The 14,610-nt window shown below is 44.6% G+C and overlaps 1 long non-coding RNA gene and 1 pseudogene across 1 annotated transcript; both read right to left on the bottom strand.

The window, feature by feature from the left end:
* Positions 1–1,965: 1,965 nt before the first annotated feature.
* LOC136513656 (2-alkenal reductase (NADP(+)-dependent)-like) lies at positions 1,966–3,226 on the bottom strand (annotated as a pseudogene).
* Positions 3,227–7,241: 4,015 nt separating this feature from the next.
* Positions 7,242–10,821, bottom strand: LOC136514370 (uncharacterized). The gene is made up of 4 exons (XR_010773628.1): positions 8,659–10,821; positions 8,177–8,301; positions 7,723–8,091; positions 7,242–7,626 (listed from the first exon to the last, which is right to left on the bottom strand). It is a non-coding gene; the product is annotated as an uncharacterized lncRNA (long non-coding RNA).
* Positions 10,822–14,610: the final 3,789 nt, after the last annotated feature.

Genomic DNA, 14,610 nt, shown 5'->3' with positions numbered 1-14,610 from the left:
TTTGATATTAATTGACGGTCGGATTTCATCATTATTGACCGTCAATAGGCGGCCTCGACCGGCCATGGCGGCATGGATCCGGTGGCGGCGAGGACTCCGATGGCGGCAGCGGGCGGATCCGGTCTACGCGAGCTCTCATCCGCGCTCGGGGCGGATCCGGTGGTGGCGAGGACTCCGACGGCGGCAGCGGGCGGATCCGGTTTCGGTGAGGGCTCACACGGCGGCTACGGCTTCGGGCAGTGGATCTGACGAGCTCCACCACCACGAGCTCCGGATCCGGTGACCTGCACCACCTGCAGGCGGTCCCGACGAGCGGCGGTGCACACGCGTGGACGCTACAGCCGTGGATGGGCTCGGCAGCCTGTGGATGGGCTCGGCGGGCCTGTCCATGAATTTTTGTTTTTTAGTTTTTATTTTATTAACCGAGGCGGGCCTAAAAACGTCTCGGTTAAGGCCACGATTAACCGTGCCCTTGCTTCCGAGGCGGTTGGCCTGCCCGCCTTGGTTATGGCATTTTGCCCGCCTCGGTTAACTTTTTCAGTAGTAGTGATAGATGCAACATAATAAAATTCCTAAACTTTTTTCTAACAAAGACGTATGAAAACAAACTTTCCAATCAAAGTTGGGTATCGATTTGTAGTGGTGGCTCGATCTAGAACCGTCTCTAAAATAGGTGCAACATAATAAATTCATATTTTTTTCTAACAAACACGTTTGAAAACAAACTTTTATATGAAAGTTGGATACCTTAAACATATCTACAACTTTATAGCCGACGACTTTTTCATTTCAAATTATGTAGATCCCTCAAATTCTGTTTCCAGTTCTAACATTTTGAAATTCAAACTTTTAAATTTTTCAAATGACTTCAGATGGAGAAATGACCAAAATAAAAGTTATAGACCTTAAAAAGATCAAAAGCATTATAGTTGATAAATTTTTCACTTAAAATGATCTTATGGTCCCAAAATTCAGTCTAAAGACCACATATATTGATATTCAAAATTTCTAAATGACCTTGTATAGAGAAATGACCAACCTAAAGTTGTAGATCTAAAAGTGCTATACAACTTTGTAATTGACAACCTTTTCATTTAAAATCATTTTATCCAATGAAAATTCTATTTGAATTTTTTATATTTTGAAATTTTAATTTTTGAACGGCCTCAGTTGAAGGAACGACCAACCAAAGCTGTAACACTCAATGATAGCTACAACTTTCCAGTTGAAACATTTATCATTTGAATTGTTTAATGTCTCAAATAATAATTTCAAAATCTAGTAAAGTGAATAAAAAAATGTATCTATCCTTTAGTCACAAGTGATTTTGAGGTGAAGTGGTTAGGTGTTTGAATCCGGCCAGCTGCACATGTGTGGAAAATCACATGACTTGTGACGCTCGATGATCTGACCTGCTTGGTGAGTGCTTTCCTAAATTTAAAAAGTTTTTCTATTTTTTGCCCAAATTATGATTTCTTGAAAATGGTTTAGATCGAGACGGCTAGATTTTGAGCCGTTTCTAGAAATTGATTTGTAGATGCGATTCATATTTCCAACCGCATCTGCATCTACAAATCTACGGACATGTAGAGGTGGTTAGGTTAGCCACCTCTATAAAGGCTTACCGGCGACGAATACAAATTGTTTAAGTAGTGTGTATGGTTTTTGAAACTGGATCACACAGCTGGCTTCCATAATCACCTATACAACTGATTAACACGAGTGACTGCTTGTTTGATTTATCATGACTGAAATGTTGAATAAAAGTACACTGGCGTTTATAAATATGTTTGTTCTCAATACAATAACACTGCCCTCTTATTATGACACAAGTACTGGTAGGTAGAGGCTCTATTATCCTATATATTGTATTAGCCCCAGACCCCAATCCGCCGGCATCACACAAGTAGCACAAGACTTGGTTTTTGCTCATCTCGTGCACCATTACGGAGTTCCTGCTTCAACTCATGCCCTTGCGATTGCAACCAACTGCTTCCCTACATTTTTGCCAGAGAACAACCCGATTAGAGCTGCCGGTGCGCTTTCTATGCCCTCGACGACGTCCTCCACGATATGATGGTGACCTTCCCATCCTTGATGTAACCAGGCATCTCGTCCTCAAACCTCCCGTAGAGGTGGAAGTAGCCATTAACATTGAATCCCTCCACCCGGATGGTCTTGCCGATGATGCAGTACAGGTTGCGCACGCCGTACGGCTCCTCCAAACCGTACTGCGAGATCATGCCGCAGACGGCGACCCTGCCGCCGTGGCGCATGTGCAGCAGCGCGGCATCCAGCATGGCGCCGCCCACGCCGATGCCGTCGGGAAGGCACCGCTTGAGCGCGGCGCCGAGGTCGGTCTCGGACTTGTAGTTGAACGCGTCGTCGTAGCCGAACTTGGTCTTGAGGAGACTGACCTTTTCGTCGGAGCCGGCGCTGCCGACCACGTAGCAACCGGCGATCTTGGCAAGCTGCCCGACGAGTTGCCCTACGACGCCTGACGCCGCTGAGACGAACAAGAAGTCGCCCTTCTTTGGCTTCCCGACCTTGAAAAAGCAGGCGTATGCCGTGATCCCTGGCATGCCTGGATGGCGGTTAACATTGGTTCAGCGTCAATGACGAGCAAACTGGCATGTTTTGAAATCAGTAAAACGTAGAAGAATTTGTAGAACTAGACAAACGGTAGTAGCAGAACTAGAAATCAGTCATTGGGATCGCTAACCAAGAACCCCCGTGTAGTATGAGAGCGGCAGCTCGTTGTGGTTGATCTTCTTCAGGTATTCCGTCTGGGTGACGAGTGTGTATTCCTCCCATCCACTCATCCCCCAGACGAGATCGCCGGCGGGTGCGTTGAGTCGATCACCTTGCCCACACCGAAATTGACCATGGCCTGATGATCAATGAATCACACACGTCACAAAGATTTCTTCAACATGTTCCAATGCTCCAATTGACAGTGGATCGAATTTGGACGCATACCTCTCCAATGACAAAGTCCGGAGCAAGCTTGGTGGTGCTTGCTCATGCGGTCACGCATCCAGGGGTCGCAGGAAAGGTAGAGGTTCTTGACCAGCACGGCGGTCTGCCCTGCCGGCACACGCAGACTGATGGTGTCCACAATGATCTCCATGTCCTCTTCGGTGGGGAGCCCGGTGACGTACCTCCTTAGCACCACCTTCTTGTTCTGCACCACTGCAGCCGCCTTCTCGCCACCGCTGCTCGCCATATTAATCTGCTGATTGCGCGTCACTGGCCTACCTTCGGATTCGTTAACTCAGAGTAGCTATATATATGCTCCTGCATCTGTACATTATATATCATATATATGCTCCGGCCGGCCATGACTTTTGTATCGATAACTAAAAGTAGAGGGGCGGCTATGGAGCTCAGTTCAATTTGGGGTAGTTCAGAAGTCACAGATTATAAATGGAATGCTTGTATGGAGCTCAGTTTCATATGGGGTAGTACACAAGTGAGAAAATATAGATAGATGCTATGCTTATCCTGACCGCCTTTTATGCTACCCACTGCAAGCTCTGTGTGGCCTCCTCCTGTGGTTTTATAGACGTGCATGCATCTGGTTCAGTTGCCAAGTCTTGTCTCAAGTACAGCCATCAGCCATTACGATGGTTTTGTAAGTATGCGCAATCCATCATCCATGACACCAGGGCTTATTACTTTTTGACCTGTGACGAAGATAAGGGCTGCAGACTCCTTAGTGTAGTGGAATTTGTTGGTAGTGTGTATATAGTACTCCCTCCATCCCAAAATAAATGACGTTTTCGCTTTCCGAGAAACGACTATCGGCAATTATATATTAAATATATAAATATTTATGCTAAGTAATTAGTATCATCGAAAAGATCTTTTTGTCTAGTTTTTTAATAAATTTATTTGAAGATGTAAATATTGCATGTATTTTCTACAAATCGAGTCAAACTTGTGGTACGAAAACCCAAAACGTCTTTTATTTTGGGACGGAGGGAGTATATGTGATCCTCTCTGTGAACTGATGGCGACTGATGGCTGTCTATACCTACTACAGCATCATGTCTGTTCTTGACCGGCTATGGACTGCACAGCAGGCCGGTCTTGCAGCGAATGCTCAAGCTGATGTGCCGGTTCAGGCTCATAGGGTACTGGAAGTCTGGAACAACTCCGTGGGGCAGTACTCGCTTCTGTCGGCGTGCCTGCACTCTCAGCGCAAGGGCGTGTGGCGGCTGCCCCTCCCCGGTTGGATCATGGGCTTCCTGATCCGGAACAGGATCACGCGTCACCGGATCCTACCCGAGGAGGTGAAGCGCTCAATCTACGTATTCCTCAAGAATGGGCTGGCTCGTGTCCGCTACGGTGACTACTCGCTGGAGAAGAACGGCCTGCAGAGCGTTCTACGTCTCAGCGCGCGGCCAGCCAAGCTTTCGGCGACGACCGCCGTGGAGCGCATCCTCATGTGGCACATCGCCACGTCAAGAAGGAGCACCTCGTGGCCACCACGCTCTCGGCCTACTGCGCCTACCTTGTGTCGTCGGCGCCGGAGCTGCTGCCGGAGCACAGCTACGACACGCGGCTTCTCTTGGACGGCGTGCAGACTGAGGCACGGGAAGCTCTCAAAGGCTGCTTGTCCTTGTCCAGGGATGGCACCTGCGACAAGCTGAAAGCGGTGCAGGTGGATCCAGCGGCATCCTCCGTGCACAGGTACATCTTGGTCGAAGGCACAAGGCTCGGCCAAGTGCTGCACGACGCTGTGTCAAGCACAGTGAACAAGTGGGGGTTTCTTGCAGAGCTTTGGGTGGAGCTGCTTCTCTCTGTTGCGCCATCGGACAACGTGACCGCTCACGTCCAGAAGCTGGCAAACGGTGGCGAGCTCATCACGCACCTCTGGGCACTCCTGACGCACGCCGGAGTCGTCGAGAAGCGCTTCATAATAACAGAAAGCTATGTTTGAGAGTTTGCTCCTATGTAGTACAAGTATAACAGAAAGCTGTACTACAAGTATACTACAGCTAGGGAAATAGGCTATAAATTCTGGCAGAATATACATTAGGCGATGTTATTCTGGATGTTAAAAAGCTAGACAAATAAAGAATGTTTGTACTAAATTGTATGTTTTTACTCATTGACACAATAGATACTTCATAGTCGTCTATATCGAATTATTACAAACTAATTAATTATTTTTTTTGGCAAAGGATTGATTTATATGATTTTCACCCACAGTCATATCTTTTACTTTACTTGACACCTATGTATATTGTGATGAATATGAAATTAGTTTGAAACCTAGTGGTTAAGTATGGTGGTCCTGGTTTGTTAGAGCGTCGGGCTTTAGCCTTGTGTTGACATTGAATTCGATCCAAGCCAACACACCAGCGGGCTTTGGACGTCAAAGAGGTTGCAAACACAACCTACAACGCAGCAAAATGGCCAGTTACATGTTGGGCACAATAGAATTTTTCATCTTCAAGAGCCAAAAATTAGTTCCTAGGTCACATCTGACCCTCTGCAAAATTCTTGCACCATTCCGGATCGACTCGGGGGTAGGTTTAGTTCAGCCTCTGTTTAATCGGCGATGTCGCGCAGAAAATCAATTAAGCTGGAGAAAACACCAAAGGATCTCAGAAAAATGCAAAACTTGGTGGGCTCGTCACCAGTGGCACGCTAAAGCTTAAGAAAAAGTTCGAGACCAACAAGACGCTGTCGACGAAATATGGTCGGCAGTCCACTGAGGGGGGTGCCCGTGGTTTAGGGTTTAGGCCGATAATCTACCACCAGTGTGGTCGGCAGTCCACCGAGGTTCAGGCCGCCAGTGTGGCGTAAAACCCTACGTCCTGTGCTCTGTTATTTGTATTGATCTGGATTAATCTGTCCTCTAGGGGGACCCTTGCCCCTCCTTATATACTCCGAAGGGACAAGGTTACAAGTAAAGTATCCAATTTGGTACAATTACAATATAATGTCGTGCTCCGCACGTCTTCATCTTACGGGCTGGGCCATCTCTGATGGTGCAGCCCATGTATACCCATGAGGGTATAGGGGGTCTATTCCCCCACAGACGCCGGGATGCATAACCATAGTGGCAGCGACATTTGAAGAGAGACAAAGGTCAATATATATATTTATATATTTCAAACACAAATACACAATATAAACAGAAACGATAACAAAGACCTAATATTAGATTAAAAAGTATGATTACATAAGCCTATTACAGTTTAGGTTTATGTAACCATCGATGTGTACCAACACATTAAAATATAACCATCTCATAAGCATTCTTCTAGTATCGAATATACGGCAAGAATGACCGAGAATGCTATAGAGATAGTTGGCGAGCTATGCCGGAAGACAAACGGTAGGTTGCTGGGCAGGTTTCAACCCGTGCACTTTCCAGCCGCACAATGGAAAGCACATCGAATGGTTGTTGCACCCGACAGACAATCTAGAGCACACCGCATAGGATGGCTCCGTCAATCTCGTCGCACCGTGAAGCCTCGGTGTGGCTCTATCTTTATAAATATTCTTGTATCTCATGTGCGCACCATCCTTGTGGATGAGGAGGCTTGTTGAAATTTATATGTGGAGGGCTTTGTCCCACTGAGAGGCCATGTAGATACTACTAGCTTATAGAGAACGAAGTAAGAAATAAGCAGGAAGAGCGTGGTAGCTGGCAAGACTTGGCCGTGGAGAGGCTTCTGGCCGAGAGGACCATTTTATAGAGGCTAGTAGGTTGTGCAATGTTCACTTTTTTTTGAATTATAGGTGTCGGGGTTGGTGGGAGCAGTGCTCCTCCTGCTGTGGTGGTCAGCGTGAGCGGTTAGCACTGCTCACCCGTGAGGATCAAATCACTGCCGGTTAAGTGTTACAAACCGGCAGTGATACTACCTCAACCGGCAGGGGGTTTGTGGGAGCAGTGCTCCTTCTGCTATGGTGGTCAGCGTGAGCAGTAAGCACTGTTCACCCATGAATGTACATCACTGCCGGTTCTTAGTTAAACCGGCAGTGATTTTGTAACAACTAACCGGCAGTGATGGTTCTGTCCTCGGAACCACTGCTCAGTCCTTCAAAACAGCGCCACTACCAGGGCTCAGTTTTTTTTTTCTAAAAAGATTCTCGGCTTTATTTAAAACACGGCTGTGAAAAAATGATTTTTTTAAAAAGATGAAATAATACATATTGTATTAGTTTATAGAAGAAAAATAAATATTTATCCCATACAAATAAACCTAATTATGCATCTCCGTACAAATAAACGAGTTATTACATGAAACCATAAGAATTCAAACATAAGCCTCACAAACCAGATGCAAATCTAAGTTGTCTCCACTGCCCGTAGCGTACGTCTCAGATTGTGTAACCGTGGTCAGCTTTTATGTAATGCAAGACCCTAACAAATTAAAACACTCTCTGTCTGATGACACCAAACACATGGTACGCCAAAGATATAACCCACTGCAAGACTATTGACGTCTTCGCTTAGAGTAAATTTTAGGCAATACTAAATGCCATGTGTTGTTTGCTGACCAAGGTGTTCCACGTAGCGATAGGTGTATCCCAGTTGCGCTGAAGAGCTTGTGAAAGAATATCCTGCATGCCTGCTGCAGCATAGGTAAAATCATGTAGCAAATTCTGCAGGCATGAAACAAAAAATATCAGAGAGCGGTCATTTAATCATCACAATCAATAAATAAATACGACTCAATCGGATATCATAAAACGACTTACCGCATCCATTTGGTTATATCTCGCCATCCTTTCACTTACTTGCGGAGTATCAAGATTACACTCAAGTAAGGCTTATATCTTCAAGTACGAAAAATCAGGCAGAAGGTAGCCAATTTGCTCAAGTGCCTGTAAACAACGAAGCACGGTATTGAACTGGGCGCCTCGCCGAGTCAGACATCGACGTCCCCTCACCACGATGTCTTGCTCTACTTCTCGATGGTACCTAATAGGGATGTTAAAAGCGATATTACATACCCACAACTCATCACCTTGGTCATTCACGACCTCTGTAGTCGTATCCTTGAAGATGCTGTCAACCCCAGCAAATAGGAATAGTGATGACTCTAGCCACTCGTTCGGGGATATAGTCTGTGACATATGCATCAATCATATTATGAATGAATATACAAGTAGCACACTAATTAGTTACGACAAATAAAAAAATATTTCATACTATAGAGGGTCTGGGTAGCGCGAAGCAGCCCTATCTGATGATGGCGCGAATGGCAGATCGTCAGGGTAAAAACTTGGTGCCTGTGGAGCGGGAAGTCCACCGCCATTCATCGTACCTAAAAATCACTGCAAAATACTTCCAAATAAATATAGAAACCCCCTATAATTATACCATGCAACAATCAACACTATTACACTCAACATATTATATTATATTAATAGAAATGATTATAAATAAATGTAGAAATGATTTATAAAGAAATGTTTAACAAAGGTGATGTAGAAATGGTTTGTAAATAAAAATAATTTGGCTAACAAATATTAAGATATAATGTTCCTAACAAAGATGTAGAAAGCATATTTTTTGTTACTAACAAAGACTATAGAAATGGTATATAAAAAATGAAATCCACCATTATTACTAAAGCATATGCAATGCACTACATTATTAGCAATGAAAGATTAGAAGAAAAAATTACTAACCTTTACAAGAGTGATGAAGAATTGAAGATGGAGCCAGCGGTGGAGAGTGTTGGCTTGCTCCCAAGTTGCCAAGCAGAGAACTAGTGTGTCTCGGCCTGGGGGGACAATGGATGAGGTGGGTATATATGGTGGGGACGGTGCTAGAATCTTTCCGACTAATCACTGTCGGGTACAGAAAAAAGCCGACAGTGATAACAAGAAATCATTGTCGGCTCGTTGCTTAAACCGGCAGTGATATCCCTACGAGGATACACTGCCGGTTTGAGACACAAACCGGCAGTGATTTGTGTCATCACTGCCGGTTATTCAGCTCTCTCTATCATTTCATGTCTGTCAGAGCTTAGAACCGGCAGTGAAGACTAATCACTGCCGGTTGTGCCATTACCGGCAGTGATGGCGCCGGCAGTGATGAAGCGATCTGTAGTAGTGAACGACGGGGGCTCCTGGCGACAGGGCAAGGGCGCCCGGCGACATGACCGCGCGGCAGCGCGGCTACTCAGGCCAGTGGCGTTAGGGTTAGGACAAGGGCGAGGGTGACGACGGCACGTGCGCGGGGGAGAGGGTTTGGAAGAAGACCAAGGCTTAGAAGGGGAAGGGATAGAAGCCTTTGGGCGATTATACTTTGCTTAAGGTACAACGGTACAAGGCCCCTTGCATTTATAGTCCCGGAAAGACTTAGCCCCTAAGCAACCTAAACCTAGATTAGCCCCTAAGCGATCTAACCCTAGCTTGCCACAGAAGTGATGGCGGCGGCGACGGCTTGGCCGTGCGGCCCTCTTGGGCTAGCCACATGGGCCAAAGGCCCCATGACATGTTACATCACTCTCCCTTTTCCACGCAGCACGTCCTCGCGTTGCTTCCTTGATGGCTCACCGATGTTGAGGGTGATGGCGTTGGCCCGAAGTGTTGTGACATCGGGGCGGTATTCGACAAAGTCGGCGACGAGGGTGTCCCTTCTCATGCGAGTTGGTGTAGATCCCAGGTCGTAGAGGAGTTTGTCGATGTAGCCGTCGATGTAGTAGGCGTTGGAGTCCATGATGTTACCGCGGACCTCGCACGACAGCATGCTGCTGTCGCTATCGTCGGCGGCTGGTTTGGCGATGACAACCGGAGGATTGATTTGTTGTTTCTCCACAACAGGGTCGTCAATGGCGGCATCTAGATCTGATCCGGTTTGGACCGAATCAATGGTGACGCCATGGATGAGGGCGACCTTGGTGGTCGCAGAGTCGGTGATGACCCTATTGTTGATGTGTTCCATCTCATCCTCTGTGGCCTTGAGGCGTCGATCCAGTTCGGCAATCTTGTCGTCGAACATCTGTTGGGTGTTGGTGGTGGTATCCAGATCTGATCCGATCTGGATTGCATTCTGTTGGTCTAGAAGAAAATTGGTGAGTATTTTTTGACCAACTTACGATGGTGTTGTGGAGGTCCATGGTGGCGGTGGCGGCCATGGATCGAACCTGGCTTTGATACCATGTATAATGGGTATGACGACGGGGCTCCTTGCAGCGGGGGCAAAGACGCCCGGCGGCGTGACCGCGCGGCGGCGCGACTGCTGAGGGCGACGGCGTTAGGGTTAGGGTGAGGGCAACGGCGGCACGTGCGCAGGGGAAAGGATTTGGAAGAAGACCAAGGCTTAGAAGGGCAAGGGGTAGAAGCCTTTCAACGATTATACTTTGCTTAAGGTTCAACGCTACAAGGCCCCTTGTATTTATAGTCTCGGGAAGACTTAGCCCCTAAGCAACCAAACCCTAGCTTATTAGCCCTTAAGCGATCTAACCCTACCTCGCCACGGAAGCGACGGCGGCAGCGGCAGCATGGCCGCGCGGCCCTCTTGGGCCAGCCACATGGGCCAAAGGCCCCTTGACGTGTTACAGAATTATATATGCAGTCACGGTTATACTATCGATATAGACGTATCAACTATTTAGTTAAACTATTTAAATATATACAAAGTAACAACCTAAATAAATTATATGTCATAGTTACTAATATCGTTTTAAACTATATGCTAGTGTCATTAGTATAAGAGTTGATAAAAAATATTCTTGTTATGATGAAACATAACATATATATTTATCGCTAATGCATGTTGGCACGACGTGTATGCTTACTTTATTCAAATCTTAATATATATAAATATTGATATAAATGGGTAACGTATAACATATACATGTTGTATGGTTATTTAAAAAAACTTTTTATTAGAAGACGTAGATAATTTATAGATGTTGATTTAAGATGATATTTAACTTTTCCAATAAGAGATGACAATTAGGTTACATCAGTTATTTTATCATGATAAGAGTACATGGTTGATGTAGGTATACATTAGATCGAGTTTTAAAATAACATGTTACTTTAAGTTGTTTTATAGCATAGACGGATATTTTTTTTTTTTGAAAATCAAGGATGAGGGAGATGTTTGGAAGGTAAGTCGTGCCTAAAAATGATAATTTCCGATATCTGAGATCGATGCTACAGAAGGATGAAGATATTGATGTAGACGTTAGCCATAGAATCAAAACAGGGTGGATCAAGTGGCGTCAAGCTTCTGACATTCTATGTGACAAGAAGGTACCCCAAAAGCTAAAAGGCAAGTTCTATAGGACGGCAATTAGACTTGCAATGTTGTATGGAGCCGAATGTTGGCCTGCAAAGGCTCGGCATGTTCAGCAAATGAGTGTTGCAGAAATGCGCATGTTGCGTTGGATTTGTGGTCACATAAGAATGGACCGAGTTCGGAATGATGATATACGTGATCTCCTAGGGGTAGCACCAATTAAAGAAAAGCTTGTCCAACATCGGTTGAGATGGTTTGGCCATGTCCAGAGGAAACCGCCAGCTGCACCAGTGCGTTGTGGAGTTCCAAGCCAAGCTAATAATATAAGAAGAGGCAGAGGAATGCCGAAGGAATGGACTGAGTTCGGAATGATGATATACGTGATCTCCTAGGGGTAGCACCAATTAAAGAAAAGCTTGTCCAACATCGGTTGAGATGGTTTGGCCATGTCCAGAGGAAACCGCCAGCTGCACCAGTGCGTTGTGGAGTTCCAAGCCAAGCTAATAATATAAGGAGAGGCAGAGGAAGGCCGAAGTTGACATGGGCGGAGGCGGTGAAAAGGGATATAAAAGCTTGGGATATATCTAGAGATCTATGTTTGGATATGATTGCCTGGAAAGCAGCTATCGAAGTACCGGAACCATGACTTGGGTATCTTGCTGGGTTTCAACTCTAGCCTACCCCAACTTGCTCGGGACTAACAGGCTATGTTGATGTTGAATAGATCCAATAGCTATATATATATTATTATCATCAACGATGATTAGCTTCTACCGAATTCATGGTCAAATGTTTGGAATTTTATGAGAATTTCTAGGATCTATCTTTTGTTTTCCTACATTATCTCATGAGGATTAACGTGGAGACTTCATTAGGAACCCATGGTTAGAATTTCTAATATTCCACCATGATATATATTTAGTTGAAATCTAATCTTAAGTTAAATATAAACACTTGTTGCACCAATTTTCTATGATTTCATGATTCATAGTTCAGCTTTTGACTTTTAATCAACTTGTGCAATTATCTTCACATGTTAAGTGGAAACTCTAGTGCATTTATATTTTATTAAAAAATTATTTTTCTTATTAAAGAGTTTATAGGTCCAGTACGGTTTCCCACATTCTTACTAACTTGAAACTTGGATTGGACTTTCACACTAAACCTAATAAATTTGTTATATCATGGGATTGTATGTGTAGTATTGTTTTGTATATCTAGAATGCATAAATTCAAATTATCAATATTGATGTGACATAATATTTTAATTAAAATTATCGGTTTACTTTATGTACTTTTTCTAATGGCAGAGGTGGTTAAATTTTTGTATGAATTAAAATAGATCCAATGACATCCAGAAATATTTGTTAATAAATTTTTTGAGGGATTTTTCGATAATACATTTAGTTCTTGATTGGATGGAACAATGGACGTAGCACCATATTCATATTTGTCCATTTTTTAATCCACAATAATGGCAAAGGCCAACCATAGATGTACGACCCTATCTTACAGTGGTGAATCTAGGATTTTAATTTAGGGTATGACAGCCAAAAAAATTCATATACATTTCGCTAAATCCGTTTTACCGATTCGGTAATAATTGTAAAATTAATAACTTAATTCGGTATTAATGCACTAAGTAACACAATAAGGCTTAAATTCATGGATTAAGTTGAAATCATTCACTAGAAACAACAAATAGTTTAAAAACCATACCGATAATTGAAATATATATGCATAATAGGGTCCTAGAGACTTACAATTAATTTGTTGATTACTTTATTCAGCACTTTCGAAGAGACATAAATGTATCGATCATATCATCTTCGTCAACTTCAAAGACTCAAATGAATTAGAAGGATTGAAAGCTGACATACATGATACGTGTATACAACAATTGATAAATCTTGATCTGACTCTGATGTTTGGATAAATCTTCAACCTCGCTGTGTGATAGTTGATTTTATGATTTTAACGCTAAGCAATTACCAATTAAAGTATATATGAATTTTATTTTAAAAACTGAAGAACAAAACTTGAATCTCACTTGAACAATTTTAATCACAAATTCACCTAGATACCTGATGCGGTCGTACGGGAAGGCCGGAAGGGCGAAGGCCGAAGTGCTGAACGGGATGAGGTCACGAGCACGACTGGATAACAACGGGCCGCGGGAGACAGCCGACGGCGGACGGCGGACGTCGTGCGTGAGCGTGCGTGATCCAGGCGCGCAGCCACGCAGCACGCGTGAATCGTGATGAAGACGAACCGTCGAGCGTCGAAGACTCAAAGTATATACGGCGTCGCTGCCTCCATCCGTGTTGGGCTATGCGTCTCCGCCGCTGGCCGCATGGGCCGCTTGACTGCGTGGGCCTGACGCTCGCTTGAGGCCAGCCTGCCTCTCTCGCAAATGCTCTCACGCTCGCTCAGCAAATGAGTATCTTTGCAGTGCTGTGCTCTCAAGCTGGACATGAAGAAGAAAGCTTATCATCGTGTAGTTGTGTGGAATGGCCGTACTTGAGAGCAATTATGCTTAGACTGGGGTTCCACCAGATTTGGGTTGAGACGATAATGAGATCGGTTACATCATCAGTATGGTTTTCTGTTCAACTCAATGGCGACTATTTGGAGTCGTTTTCTCCATCTCAGGTGACCCGATCTCCCCCTATCTCTTCTTGTTAGCAATAGAGGGCCTTTCATGCCTCTTGAAATCAAGAAATCATTCTTCAGCACTCAATGGTATTAAGGTGGCGTCGTCGGCACCGACGGTTAGTCACTTACTCTTTGCAGATGATAGCCTCTTGCTTTTCAAGGCAGATGGGGAGAGTGGTCGGGAGGTGAAGGAGTTCTGAACATTTATTGTCGAGCTTCAGGCGAACAAATAAAATGGAAAAATCATCAATTCATTTTGCTAATTAAGGGATGCAGCCAAAGCTTGAGAGGGGAAATCAAGAATATCCTTGCTATGCACACTGAAGCTCTCATGGAGAAATATTTGGGAATGTCTTCTGACGTTGGTTCAGATATAAATGGCGCTTTCAAATTTCTAAAAGATCAGGTCTGGAGTAGGGTACAAGGATGGATGGAGTAGTGTTTGTCAGCCGGTGGTAAGGAGGTCCTTATCAAATCGGTAGTGCAAGCAATTCCTACCTTCTCTACGTTCTGTTTCAAGCTGCCTCACGGATTGTGCCAACATTTAGATGGTTTACTCCGTAAGTTTTGGTGTGGCTGCAGTAATGGGAGGAAGACCTGTTGGATGGCGTGGCGTGGGAAGACATGACAAAGCCAAAGGCCCGTTCGCTGGTCTGAAACTTGGCTGAAACTGGCTGAAAAACGCTGTTCCGGCTGAATTATTATGAGAGAAAAACACTGTTCCGGCTGAA

Source organism: Miscanthus floridulus, chromosome 16 (genome assembly GCF_019320115.1).
Source record: "Miscanthus floridulus cultivar M001 chromosome 16, ASM1932011v1, whole genome shotgun sequence".
NCBI lineage: Eukaryota > Viridiplantae > Streptophyta > Magnoliopsida > Poales > Poaceae > Miscanthus > Miscanthus floridulus.
This window is presented reverse-complemented; position numbering and strand designations above follow the sequence as displayed.